The sequence below is a fragment of the Lissotriton helveticus genome, chromosome 6 (assembly GCF_964261635.1).
Source record: "Lissotriton helveticus chromosome 6, aLisHel1.1, whole genome shotgun sequence".
Lineage (NCBI taxonomy): Eukaryota > Metazoa > Chordata > Amphibia > Caudata > Salamandridae > Lissotriton > Lissotriton helveticus.
In genome coordinates, this window is record NC_136067.1 from 203,747,168 (window position 1) to 203,759,708 (window position 12,541).

A 12,541-nucleotide genomic window follows, 5' to 3' on the forward strand; every position below is an offset into this window, starting at 1 on the left:
CAATTATTTTCAATAGTAAATTTGAATTGGACCAATAATTCAGTATCAGAGGAACTCCCTTTAGTGATTGAGAGCCATGCTTTGTGCCAAATATAGAAATGCACAATTCAGTACAAGTTCTTGGCATTTGCTTAGAAAAAAATAAAAATGCAAAATACAATACACTAAGCACATGGCATTAATTTGTATACAATATGTTTTATGCTTGACAAATATTATTGAGAAGTTATTTCAAACTGGGAAGCATGGTTAGATTCGCAACAGTCTATGCTGGTGCAGCGATTTTTCTAGTTATGTGGCATGTATTTTGTCTATTTCACAAAATACATAAAGCAACTCCCTAAGAATGACATGCTAGCCATCAAGTGATTTATTTTGTTATTGCGACCGTCTAAAAAGTATTGTTCCAATGCATTTCGTAAACCGTTATATATTAACCTAAGTTTGAATAAGAGCCAGCCCTTCTGAGGAGGTCGACTATGAGTCTTGCCACTGAGTTCTGTATTACCTGGAATGTCTTCAGGAGGCGTGCAGTGATATAAGGACTTTATTTAAATCCCAGGTATACTTTTTACTACTGCAAAAATTCATGTAGGAGATACCAAACACTCCAGCAGCTCAGGGGAGAAGTATACCAACAGATCTGTTGAACAAGGAATGAATCATACCAATATGAGATTGAACTGCATGCTTTAATATTTACTTGTATGGATACAAAAAAAGAAGACAGTGTCTATTTTCATGGCCTTACTAAATATATACGTTTTTAAGTGCTGACAAGGAATCAATATTGGGATTTGAGAAGGTTGAGATTAATCATGGACAATTGTAATGAAATACTGTACCAAATGAAAAATTATGCTGTGATATATGACCATGAATAATATGTTGTGTTTGATACACTTCTAAAAAGTGAGACTAAAATATAGTAATTGCTTTTGATTACTACATCTGAAACCGATTAACCCTGAAATGCATGTTTTTAAGTTAAATTCTTAATCTGAAGTGTTTTTTCTAACTATTTTGAAATATACCTGTGGCTATAGAGTGGGATTATGCAATCAATTTTGACTATGAGGAACTGATTGATATTATCGTCAACATGTGTTGGCCTGAGATGTCTTCACACGTAGATATTACATTGGAGAACATGGAAAATTTTAGATAAACAAGAACTAATCTGATGTAATGTATTACCATTTGATTTCTTTTATGACCTGTCTTTAGAATTGATCTTAGCAGTCTTTGAACTTCTCAAAATATAAGACTATAGTAGCAAATGTTAAGTTGACTATGAGGAATGAAAGTTAGAAGCATGTGAGTTCTAGAGGCAGAACACTGAGGGCCTGATTCTGCACTTTTGAGTTTCTTTGCAATTTTGAGTAAGTTTAACACGTTTCGGTACTCACAAACTGCACTTTTGCTGTCATTTATACTTTTGTAGTACGTCCAGCACTACACATGCCAACTACTGGTCTGTACCACCCTCCCAAAGAAAATAATGAAGGTAAGGGTTTTAAATAAACCCAAAAAGAAATCATGATACATAAAAGTAAATTATTTAAATTGTTAAGCATATCAATAAATAAATATACATTATTTTTACAAAATATATAAAATAGCACATATTCTAATATATTTAAATTTCTTTTTTAAATTCAAAATAGATTACTAAATATTTTATAATTAAATATGCATCGAAGTTTGGGGCCATTGCAATTCCTCTCTGAGTAGTGCAGGAGAAAACTACTTTATAATGGGTATTGCAAGATTGGGATGTGGGACTCCTCTCCTGCTGCTGAGACTGGACCTAGCTCTCAAACGTATCACAGAAGTGACAAGATTGCAACCCTTAATGTATTGGTCTCTGGTTTGGTTCACTGAGGTTCGAAGACCTTATAGAGATGCCTCAAGTGACATCCGTGTCTAACAAAATTCACATGAAATTCCCTGGCTAGTGCATGTCAAATAGTCCCTAAGTATTTTGGGGATGGAAAGCTTTTGGAACACCCCTTCAGTTAATAATAGGACTGCTAAAGGCACCATCAAACTAGGCAATTTTCATTATACAAAGCAAGACTTATGACTCCACAGGTAGCCAGACCAAGGTTTTTCTCATTTACAAAAACATATTTAAATTAGAGGACGTCATGGATTACATTCAACCAACACTGGCCTTCTCTTTTCCCGCAGATTCATTATGGTGTTTTCCTTTGGCAACCTACATGTCTTCATGGCACTTCAATCAACAAGTCAAAGCTGTTCCCGGTGTGCTTTCTTACCGATGAATTGGAGGAACATTTTTTATTCTTCTGTACAACATATTCTAGGCTGTCATGCAGGTGTTCTATGGGCCTGCATATCGTATTAATTCACAGATAATATTTAAAAGCAACACAGGGGTGATTGTAGTGTTTGCAGTGGTTACATTTATCCTGTCTGCATGATTGATTGACCAAAGTGTTATTGCTTCTGCACAGACCTTTAGTGCGTGACTGTAGTGAATATAGCTTTAATTTATTTATTATTGCCTGTTGATTGATTGTATTTATGAATGACGCCTAGAAGGCCACTTAAGACATTTTAGATCTTACACTGTATTTTATGTGACACTTATTATTATCTGTCTGATGAACTTTATTGCCAGTAGATTCTTTTTAAATTTGAACATGTATTTTATGTAATATTTTTTTTAGTGTTTGTATTTGCCAATGAAGTGCTAAATTCAAACAAACAATAAATATTGAACGATAATAAATATGTACCATGTTTAGATATTTTTTATATTCATTTATATTTATTTATGTTATGGGCCCTTATCTGTGGCCTGAGGAGATGGGCACTTTTCCCACTCCAGTAGCCACGGTAAAGAATCTAGGGATCTGGCTTGATGATAGGCTGTCTATGAACCATCAAATCACCAGGGTGGTTTCCATCTGCTTTGGTATTTTAAGATGGCTCAGGAAAATTCCCGGTTGTCTTACTTTCTCTACCCAAAGAACCATTACCCAGGCCTTGGTTATTTTCAGGCTGGATTACAGAAGCATTATTTATGAAAGTGTTGCAAAGGGTCTGCTAAAGCAACTCAGATATTGCAAAATGCTGCTGCTAGACTCCTACTCCCCCCTCCCCCCTACGTTTTCCCCCAATGCAGCTTTGCTCCATTAACTTCACTGGCTGGCAAATGAATTCCCTGTTCAATTTAAAGCACTATCTGGCGGTTCTTCCTTTTGGGCGCCGCCCCCCCTGCTTTCTCGCCGTGCGAGAAGGCAGAAACAAATGGTAGTGTAGTAATTGCCGTAATATAACTACCATTGTTTCTGCCTTCTCGCACGGCGAGAAAGCAGAACTTGCTGGTTTAGCGTTTTACTCGAGGGCAGGGGGGAGTGGCTTGGGGGAGTGGCTTGCCCACTGTTGTTAATACTGACTGTTTGGGCAGCCTGAGGCCGCCCAAACAGACAGTATTAACAACAGTGGGAAAGCCACTCCCCCAAGCCACTCCCCCCTGCCCTCGAGTAACGCACCCAGTCCCTGACTCTCTGTATGCTGCAGCAGCAGCATACAGAGAGAAAATGACGTAGCCTGGGGCAGCCGGCCGCACCAATCAACCTGCGGCGGTGAGGAGGGAGGCTGCCTGCCGCGCCTCCTTCCTGATGACGCTGATGACGTACTGCCTGCAGGACTTGAACCAGGACGGCAGGAGTCGGGACGGAGTCTCTACAGACGGTAAGTTTACTATTTTTATTTTATTTTAAATATATTTGTTGTTGTTGTATTATGTTGTTGTTTCCAAACCCCTCCTGCCTCCCCCCTCATCCCCTCAAGTGCGACTCCATTTCCAACCCCCCCGCCCGTAATGCCGGCCGCGACTGCATGTATTGCCTATTTGCCTTATTTTTTGTCAATTCTTTGCCCACTTGATATTTGTAACAGAATTTTTCCTCTGGCAGATTTATTGACGATTACAAGATTGAAAACGCTTTGTTTGGTTTTCCTTGAGGGTGGCTGGACGGGGAGTCTGGGCGGGAGATAATGTGGATGAAGGGGGAAAAGTTTCTGTGACCCATACGGAAAGGGGAGGGCACTCCACCTCTACGGCTGCCTGGTTGAACAGGGTTCGGCATTGTGAGGAGGGGCTCAGACTTCCGCCATAGCTGCTGCGCAACAGATCTGAGGTGAATGGGGAACCTGTAGATGGCTTGCAGCATGCGGGAAAGAGGGGACGTTACAGGGCAGCGTTGGTGTTCACTGGCATAGCTGCCTGCTGAGCCCAGTACCACTAGACATATTGTCAGGTATTGAGTGCCCGCAATTCTTTAATTTTAGTATGACAGTAATTTTTCGCCCCACTACATTCAAATGTCACCAGCCGCGACTGTATGTGCACAATGCACAAATGTTTTTCAAATTCCCGCCCTATATATCTTAGATCTTTGTGCTACCATATATACCCAGCTGGTCTCTGCACTCAAGCAATCGTGACCTTGCTGGAATCCCAAGAATTAGGAAAATCTAGCAAAGAGTTTGAGCCTTTTTCTTCTCAGGTCCAAAGCTGTGCAATTCCTTATCCCCTGCTTTTAGACCATGTAGCTACCTCTCGGTCTTCAATTAAAAACTGGGTTGTTTGCACTTTGCTGTTGGAAAAGGCCTGCCTTTGGGAGCAGGATACCTTTCTGTAACTTAGCATTGAGACACCATTTTCTGGGTAGCCATGCATTGTATAAGTCTATATATAATAATAATTTATATTATTAATTTTTTTAATAATTTAATTTAACATTATTTATTATGGTTTATTTTAAGTCCCTACCTCTATCATTGTTTATGGGAGAGTGTTGCGATACCAGTGGTTGGCCATATGTAGGAATGAACTTACTATAAAAGTAGAAGTTACTACAAAAGTGTAAGTTACTATTAAAGTGTAGCTTGTGAATACCGGAAAGTAGTAAACTTACTCAAAAGTGTAAGTTACCTTTGTGAATCAGGCTTGGCCTTTTAAATTCATTACTAGATAAAGAGGGATGGTTCAAATAAGTGGAAGTTCAATTAAATAATGCTGAGTATAAGGAATGCTATGGAGTAGTTTATTAGTCAAAGATGGTGGGGCATAACTAATACATCTTTGAAAGTAAATGGATCAAAGGTGAACTAAAAGTTAAATCCTTGCTGAAAAGAAGACAGCTGGGTATCAAATTGTTTGGGGTCTTTTCTGTAATGTAGGTGTTTTTATGTTACAATTATTTAATTGAAAAGGGGGGTGACAATACAGCAGGAACACAGCCTGACCACCCCAAGAGAAGTGAGCTGCTTGAGTTTCTGCTAATGTAAAAGCAGAAACATAATGTTATCAATTTGTCTTGAATGTTTGCTTTAAGCTGGACTTTCAGATAAGTCTGGGGTGCAGGAAAGGCAAATGATTATGACTGGGGGGACGGGGACGTGCAGAGTTTTGCTCCACTAAATTCCGCAGTTACAGAAAAACTCTGCAACATTCAGCGGACTTCTGCCAAATGGCAGATAGAAAATATCCAACTCATGCTGCAATGTAGCACTGTTAGTGCAAGTAGTGCTGAAAATCAGATGAATGACACCAAGCATTGTGTAAGAGCGTTTGGAATTCAAGTTGATTTTGCTGCCACTTGAGTTCAAAACCTACTCGAGTAGCAGCAAATTTAATCAAATGGCAGCCCTCTGACTTCAACCGCTCGTGAACACCGGCAATCGCCCGCATTAGAAAATCGTACTAGGGGACGCCAAATGTTGCACTCGCCAGATCGCATATTTTGGAGCCTTGCAGTAGTACCCTTAATTTTGAATGAACTATAATTCATGTAGTTTTCCTATTCCTAGGCCTGACCCAATTTATTAAGGTTTCTATAAAGCTTTGGAATGAAATTTAGAGCATGAATTTTATGAGGGGAGAACAATGCTCCTTCCAAATCAAATTTGTATGTGTTCTTTCTTCTGAATTTTTGGGAAGTGGTGGTCTACTGCCCTGGAGAGATTAACCAAACCAAATTCAAGTCGTAATTGACTATTGGAGGTGCTATTTGGAAGACTAAAAATTAGGAAACCTGCGCTGAATAATTCCAATATGGATGTTCCCATTGGGCTGTTTGAAAATGATTATTTAATTAGGTGTACAGTTGATGAAGTTGAAATTGCCTATAATTAGCCCTATTTATCATGGGTTTAAGTTGACAGCTTTGGTCCATGCTGTTGTTTTGCCAAGCCACCAGATATTTAAAGAAGGCTGTTTGGTGAAAGTTGTTTCCTCCTGTCTTACAAATGTTGGTATGTTTACTGTGCCCACCAATCAAAATTTTAGATGTTTTCACTTTTAATCTTATGTCCTGTCATGAGGCCTTCTTGGGCTCGCATTGGTCCTCAATTTTAGTTTTACATTTTATATGTTTGAGGCTGACATGTTTTGCTTGCACAATTTTATTGTGAAAGACGGTGTACATGCTGCTTGTTTTTAGAAAGCCTTTCGGGTCATGTATTCTCTACACTCCATTCAAGGCTAGGAACACTGAACAAGATATCCTTGTGCTTCCATTGACCGTTTGGAGACAGCTACTACCATTATTACAAGTGGCCTCCAAACTTTTCTGTAATAGGAGCTACTTCTGATCAGTGAAAATCATCATATGCTACTGAAGGCCAAGTAACTCTTGTATTGTTACCAGACACCCCCCTCGCCCAGCTTCATTGAATTCAAACCTAATGCCCATTGTGCCCAATACTATGGTTTGACCAAAAAACTATGACTAGTGGTACTATGATAGCGCTGCCATGTGCGTCAGAGAGTGCATGGTCTGTGCAGATGTATGAAAATGTGTGTGAATAAATGGGATATATGTGTATGGCTGACTGAGAGCCAGTGTCAGTTGTGCTGGTGGCACAGGACATACCTTTTGCCATATGTGACACCGCGACATGTACAATGCAAACAAAAAGCCCAATTTTTTTAAATGGGAACATTTTGAGTGCAGAAAAATATTCTGCAACATTTTTCCTAATAAAGAAACATTTTCTGCACTTGATAGAACATTTTTCTGCTCTTTAAATATCTCCCATTAAAAAAAAGGCAGTTTTTTTCAATTATAAATCTGACAATGTGTCTACCAGCCACTGGGAACAAGAGGCCTGCTGTGTGCAAATGCAACACTTGGAAATGGGAGAAGATTCAACTGAGGAGTTAACTTTATGTTTATATCGCATGACATGAAACTCATTGTTTTAATTTTCCCCCTTATCAAATGGCAGGCCCATTATTCCCAGTGGCCAGGAAAATACAGTCATTTGTTTAAATATGAGGATTTTAAAGTGAAGAAACATACTTCATAAAACATTGGATCTTAATTGGCTTAATGTAAAGTAGAAAAACATTAAGACAATGTTTCATTTTTCTTCACTTTAAATATCTTCCATTGAAAAGAAAATTACTGTATTTTTCAGTTTTGAATATGATACTGTGTATACCTACCACTGGAGTTAACTTAAACACTTGGAGGCCTATTAGGATGGTGGACGGAAACGTGTCCCGTCCGCCATGGTCACGGCAAAAACACTCCCGACCGCACCGCGGATAATCCGCGGTTGCGAGTACGATATTTCTGTCAAGAAACACCGACTGCGGCGGACGGATCACATCAAACACCGTCCGCGGCGGACGGATCACACCAAAGACTGCCGTAAGCGGACGGTACCAAAGAAACACCCTCCGCCGCGGACGAACATGACCGCGAAAACAGGCCCAACCGCCGCAATACCTGCGGAGGGTCCGGCCGCACGATTAGGATAACGCCGCCATTCCAACGGAACTCACCACCTCCCTCGACCGCAGCGGAAACAATGCTTCGACAAACGGAGCATGACTGCGGAAGGACCAAACGAACAACGACTGAAGTAAATAGAAAACACACTAAACAAGACACACACCCACCTGAAACACCCACCCCCAACAACTACACGCCCCAATGACACCCCCTCCCAAGCACCGAAAAATGCACGCAAGTCACCACACCCACAGAACACCTGACTGGCAACAACTATTGTGACACAACCACCACACATATAAAATGTAGTATAAAAGTATAAAATGAATCCCTCCCATTACCACAATCCTTTGCATCACAGCATAGCTGCAAGAAAGAGGCAGAATACCACAAACAGCAAACACACAAACGCACATACAACCTGCACACAAACACACCCACCACACAAACCCCCACAACACCATCCCTACACACCAAACACCTGCACACCCCACCCCACCACACCAACACCTTGCACATCACACACCATGGCACCCAAGAAAAACTCCAAGTTCTCAGACAGTGAGTTGAAGGTCATGGTGGATGAAATCATCCGTGTCAAACCACATCTGTTCGGTACCCTAGTCCAGCAGACCACCTTGGCAACCAAAACAAACATGTGGGACAGGATAGTGACCAGAGTGAATGCGTCAGGGACTGTGCCACGCACCAAACACGAGATCCAGAGGCGGTGGCACGACCTCAAGGCAAGGGTGAAAGGCATCAGGGCCAAGAACCACCTGTGGGCACACCACACTGGCGGCGGCATTCCCCCGGAGCCTATACCATTTGCAGAATGGGAGGAGAAGGTGCTGGGCATACTGCACCCTGAGAACCTGGAAGGAATCGAAGAGGGACTAGAGGCTGGTAAGTACGAACCAATGACCACTATCACACTGCCATGGTCTGCCTTGCACAACTGCCAAGACACATCTCCAGCACTACAACTCCCAACAGGCCCCCATGTCAACAGGGAGGGTGGTGGTGGGTGGTGTATGTGAGAGACCAGCACTACAACTCCCAACAGGCCCCCATGTCTACAAGGAGGGTGGTGGTGGGTGGGGTGTGTGAGAGACCAGCACTACAACTCCCAACAGGCCCCCATGTCTACAGGGAGGGTGGTGGTGGGTGGGGTGTGTGTGATAGACCAGCACTACAACTCCCAACAGGCCCCCATGTCTACAGGGAGGGTGGTGGTGGGTGGGGGGTGAGAGAGGTGGGTTGGGTGTGTGAGAGACCAGCACTACAACTCCCAACAGGCCCCCATGTTCACAGGGAGGGTGGTGGTGGGTGGGGGTTGTGAGAGACCAGCACTACAACTCCCACCAGGCCCCCATGTAGACAGGGAGGGTGGTGGTGGGTGGGGTGTGTGAAAGACTAACACTACAACTCCCAACAGGCCCCTATGTCTACAGGGAGGGTGGTGGTGGGTGGGGGGTGTGAGAGACCAGCCCTACAACTCCCAACAGGCCCCCATGTAGACAGGGAGGGTGGTGGTGGTTGGGGTGTGTGAGAGACCAGCACTACAACTCCCAACAGGCCCCCATGTCTACAGGGCGGGTTGTGGTGGGTGGGGTGTGTGAGAGACCAGCACTACAACTCCCAACAGGCCCCCATGTCTACAGGGAGGGTGGTGGTGGGTGGGGGGTGTGAGAGACCAGCACTACAACTCCCAACAGGCTCCCATGTAGACAGGGAGGGTGGTGGTTGGTGGGGTGTGTGAGAGACCAGCACTACAACTCTCAACAGGCCCCCATGTCTACAGGGAGAGTTGTGGTGGGTGGGGTGTGTGAGAGACCAGCACTACAACTCCCAACATGCCCCCATGCCTACATGGAGGGAGGCGGTGGGGGGTGTGTGAGAGACCAGCACTACAACTCCCAACAGGCCCCCATGTAGACAGGTAGGGTGGTGGTGGGTGGGGTGTGTGAGAGACCAGCACTACAACTCCCAACAGGCCCCCATGTAGACAGGGAGGGTGGTGGTGGGTGGGGTGTGTGAGAGACCAGCACTACAACTCCCAACAGGCCCCCATGTAGACAGGGAGGGTGGTGGTGGGTGGAGTGTGTGAGAGACCAGCACTACAACTCTCAACAGGCCCCCATGTCTCATCCGAGAGCAAGATGGAGTCCGTCAACCATTTTCTGACCAGTGCATCTCCTCCATCAAAATTACAGGTAGATAGACATCTTCACAGGGGCACCATCCAATAGCAGGACCGGACAACACATATCCAAGTATTGTCTCCCCACCTCCACGCCACCATATTGCCCTGTACTGTCAACCACAACAACATGATGACAACAACAACCATATCCTGATTCCATAGTGATTTGTAATGTTACAACCAAAACCTTTCATCTCCACAGCATTGATTCTGAAATTCTTGTCCCTCAGATGATCGCAACTTGACAGGCGAAAGAAGCAACCGCCAGCACTAGTCGCCCTCCTCACAGCTCGGACTCTCTGGTGACGATCCCATTGACACCTCGGTCGATGCTGGCCCAAGCACACTCCCAGTGCCATCAGGCTCCCAGGACATCCCGGCCTCCACCACCTTGGCCAGTGTCACAACACCAACACCTGCCATTGTGAGCTGTGCAGCTACCACCACCACCACCACTCCTGCCTGTGCCACCCTGCCTGACCCATCGTCCGATGATGGGCCATCGACATCTCAGGCTAGCAGGGAGAGTGGACGGGAGAGGACACAGGTGAGGCCACAGCTCACAAACAGGAGTGCAGGTGCTAGGCGAGGTCGGGAACGAGACCCACCCCATCCTGGCACCAAGACCCTGGATGCCATCGCCAGAGTCCATGCCTCCTATGAGCGGTCGCAGGCACAGGCGGATCGGGCCCACCAAGACTCGCTACAGAGCTGCCAGCTGTTGCGGTCCATGGACACTCGCATTGGCCAAATTGCTGACCTCATGGGGCAGCAAACTGCTCTTTGGAGGGAGTGGTTATCCCACGCCACACCACCTCCCCCTCACCCAAGTGCCCAGCGGGACAGGTCACCAACACCACCGCCACCATCACCTGAGGCCACTGACAGGGAGGTGGTCCCTGACCAACCTGCCCCCACAGCTGTCTCCGCTCCGGCTTCAAGACGGAGGGGCCGTCCGAGGCTGGATCCAGCTGAGAGCAGTGGCAATGCACCATCCACCCGCTCGAAGAGGGGCCACCACTGACTTCACCCTTCCTTGAGCCTGCCATTCACCCTGCGAACTATTTTGCCCCACAATGCCAAGCATTAGCACACGTCTGTTGGACTAGGTGTACATCACACAATGTGGTGTCCCCACGGTGTTTTCATCTGCCATGACCTTCAACTCTCACTTCCCCCCAACACCTACTTGTAAATATGCACTAACATCAATCCACAACCTGTTAATAAACACCATGTAAACACTCAATGCTGTGTGAACTTCATGTTTTAATCACATGTTTGTCTTATAAGGTGTCATTACCAGGTGCAGGGATCAATGTTCTTGAGAATCATGCCTCTGTGGGAGTGACTTAGGGATAATGAGAGAAGAACAAGCACTGGTCAGGAAAGTGATTCACACCCATCACAACACACTGTACTGCAACATCCCACAAACCACACTCATCACCAATTAAGTGGATCACAGGACACACATCAGGGAGCTTTGCATGTACACCATCTCCCACACCCATTTGCGAACAGAACATACTAGAAGAGGCAGCATTCACACACCACATCCACACATCACCAGCAAACCTACATCACGCATTGACCAGCAGCATAAGAGGTAGTTACTCACATTCATGGAAAGTAGCGATCAATGAGCTGACGCCTCTGGTCCACACCTTCTTCCTCCCCACGATCCTCATCAGTGGACATGGGTGGGATGGGAGGCGGAGCAACCTGTTGGTCTGCAGGGTCCATAATCAGTTCAATATTATTGCGCAAGGCCAGGTTGTGGAGCATGCAGCAGGCAATCACGATTTGGCATACTTTGCCTGGTGAGTATGGCAGGGCCCCTCCGGTTTTATCCAGGCAACGAAACCTAGACTTCAGCAGTCCAAAAGTACGTTCCACCAGTCGACGTGTCCTCCCATGGGCCTCATTATAACGCATTTCACCAGGGGTAGTAGGATTCCGTATGGGGCTCAGCAGCCACGGCCGGTTTGGGTACGCAGAGTCGCCTTGGTGGGGGGATAACAGACACATACATCATTACCAGGATTGGTGGGAACACCATGGCACACATACAACACAATAGTCCTCACAGCACACTCACCTACAAGCCACGCACTTTCTGGACGCAGATTAGCCAGCACCCGGCGGTGGGTGACCGGCCAGGGCCGGCGGTGGGTGACCGGCCAGTGCCGACAGTGGGTGACCGGGCAGCACCCGGCGGTGGGTGACCGGGCAGCACCCGGCGGTCTGCGGTGGGTGCTGCAATGTGACTGTAAGGGGGGTACCAACTGCCATTTCCACTTGCATATTCAAATGTATGTGTTAGCCTGCACCGCCCCCGTGGAATGCGTGCTCCGCCATAGCGACGCCACTGAGTGATTAATTTCAAATGATGCACCATCGCGGTAGCGCGCACATGCGGTGGCCGGTGTGTGACCGTGACGGTCCGTGCACATGTAGCCAATGGAAACAGGTAACGCGGGGCGCGTAAGCGCATTCAAAAATAGCGGAAGCCGTGCACCGCCACAGCAGGGCCAGTCATTGGCTCATTTTG

General features: G+C 45.6%; 1 pseudogene; it reads right to left on the reverse strand.

Moving 5' to 3' along the window:
- The window catches only part of LOC144762225 (cytochrome P450 2K6-like), a 156,216-nt pseudogene that overhangs the window by 21,212 nt on the left and 122,463 nt on the right, over positions 1–12,541 (reverse strand).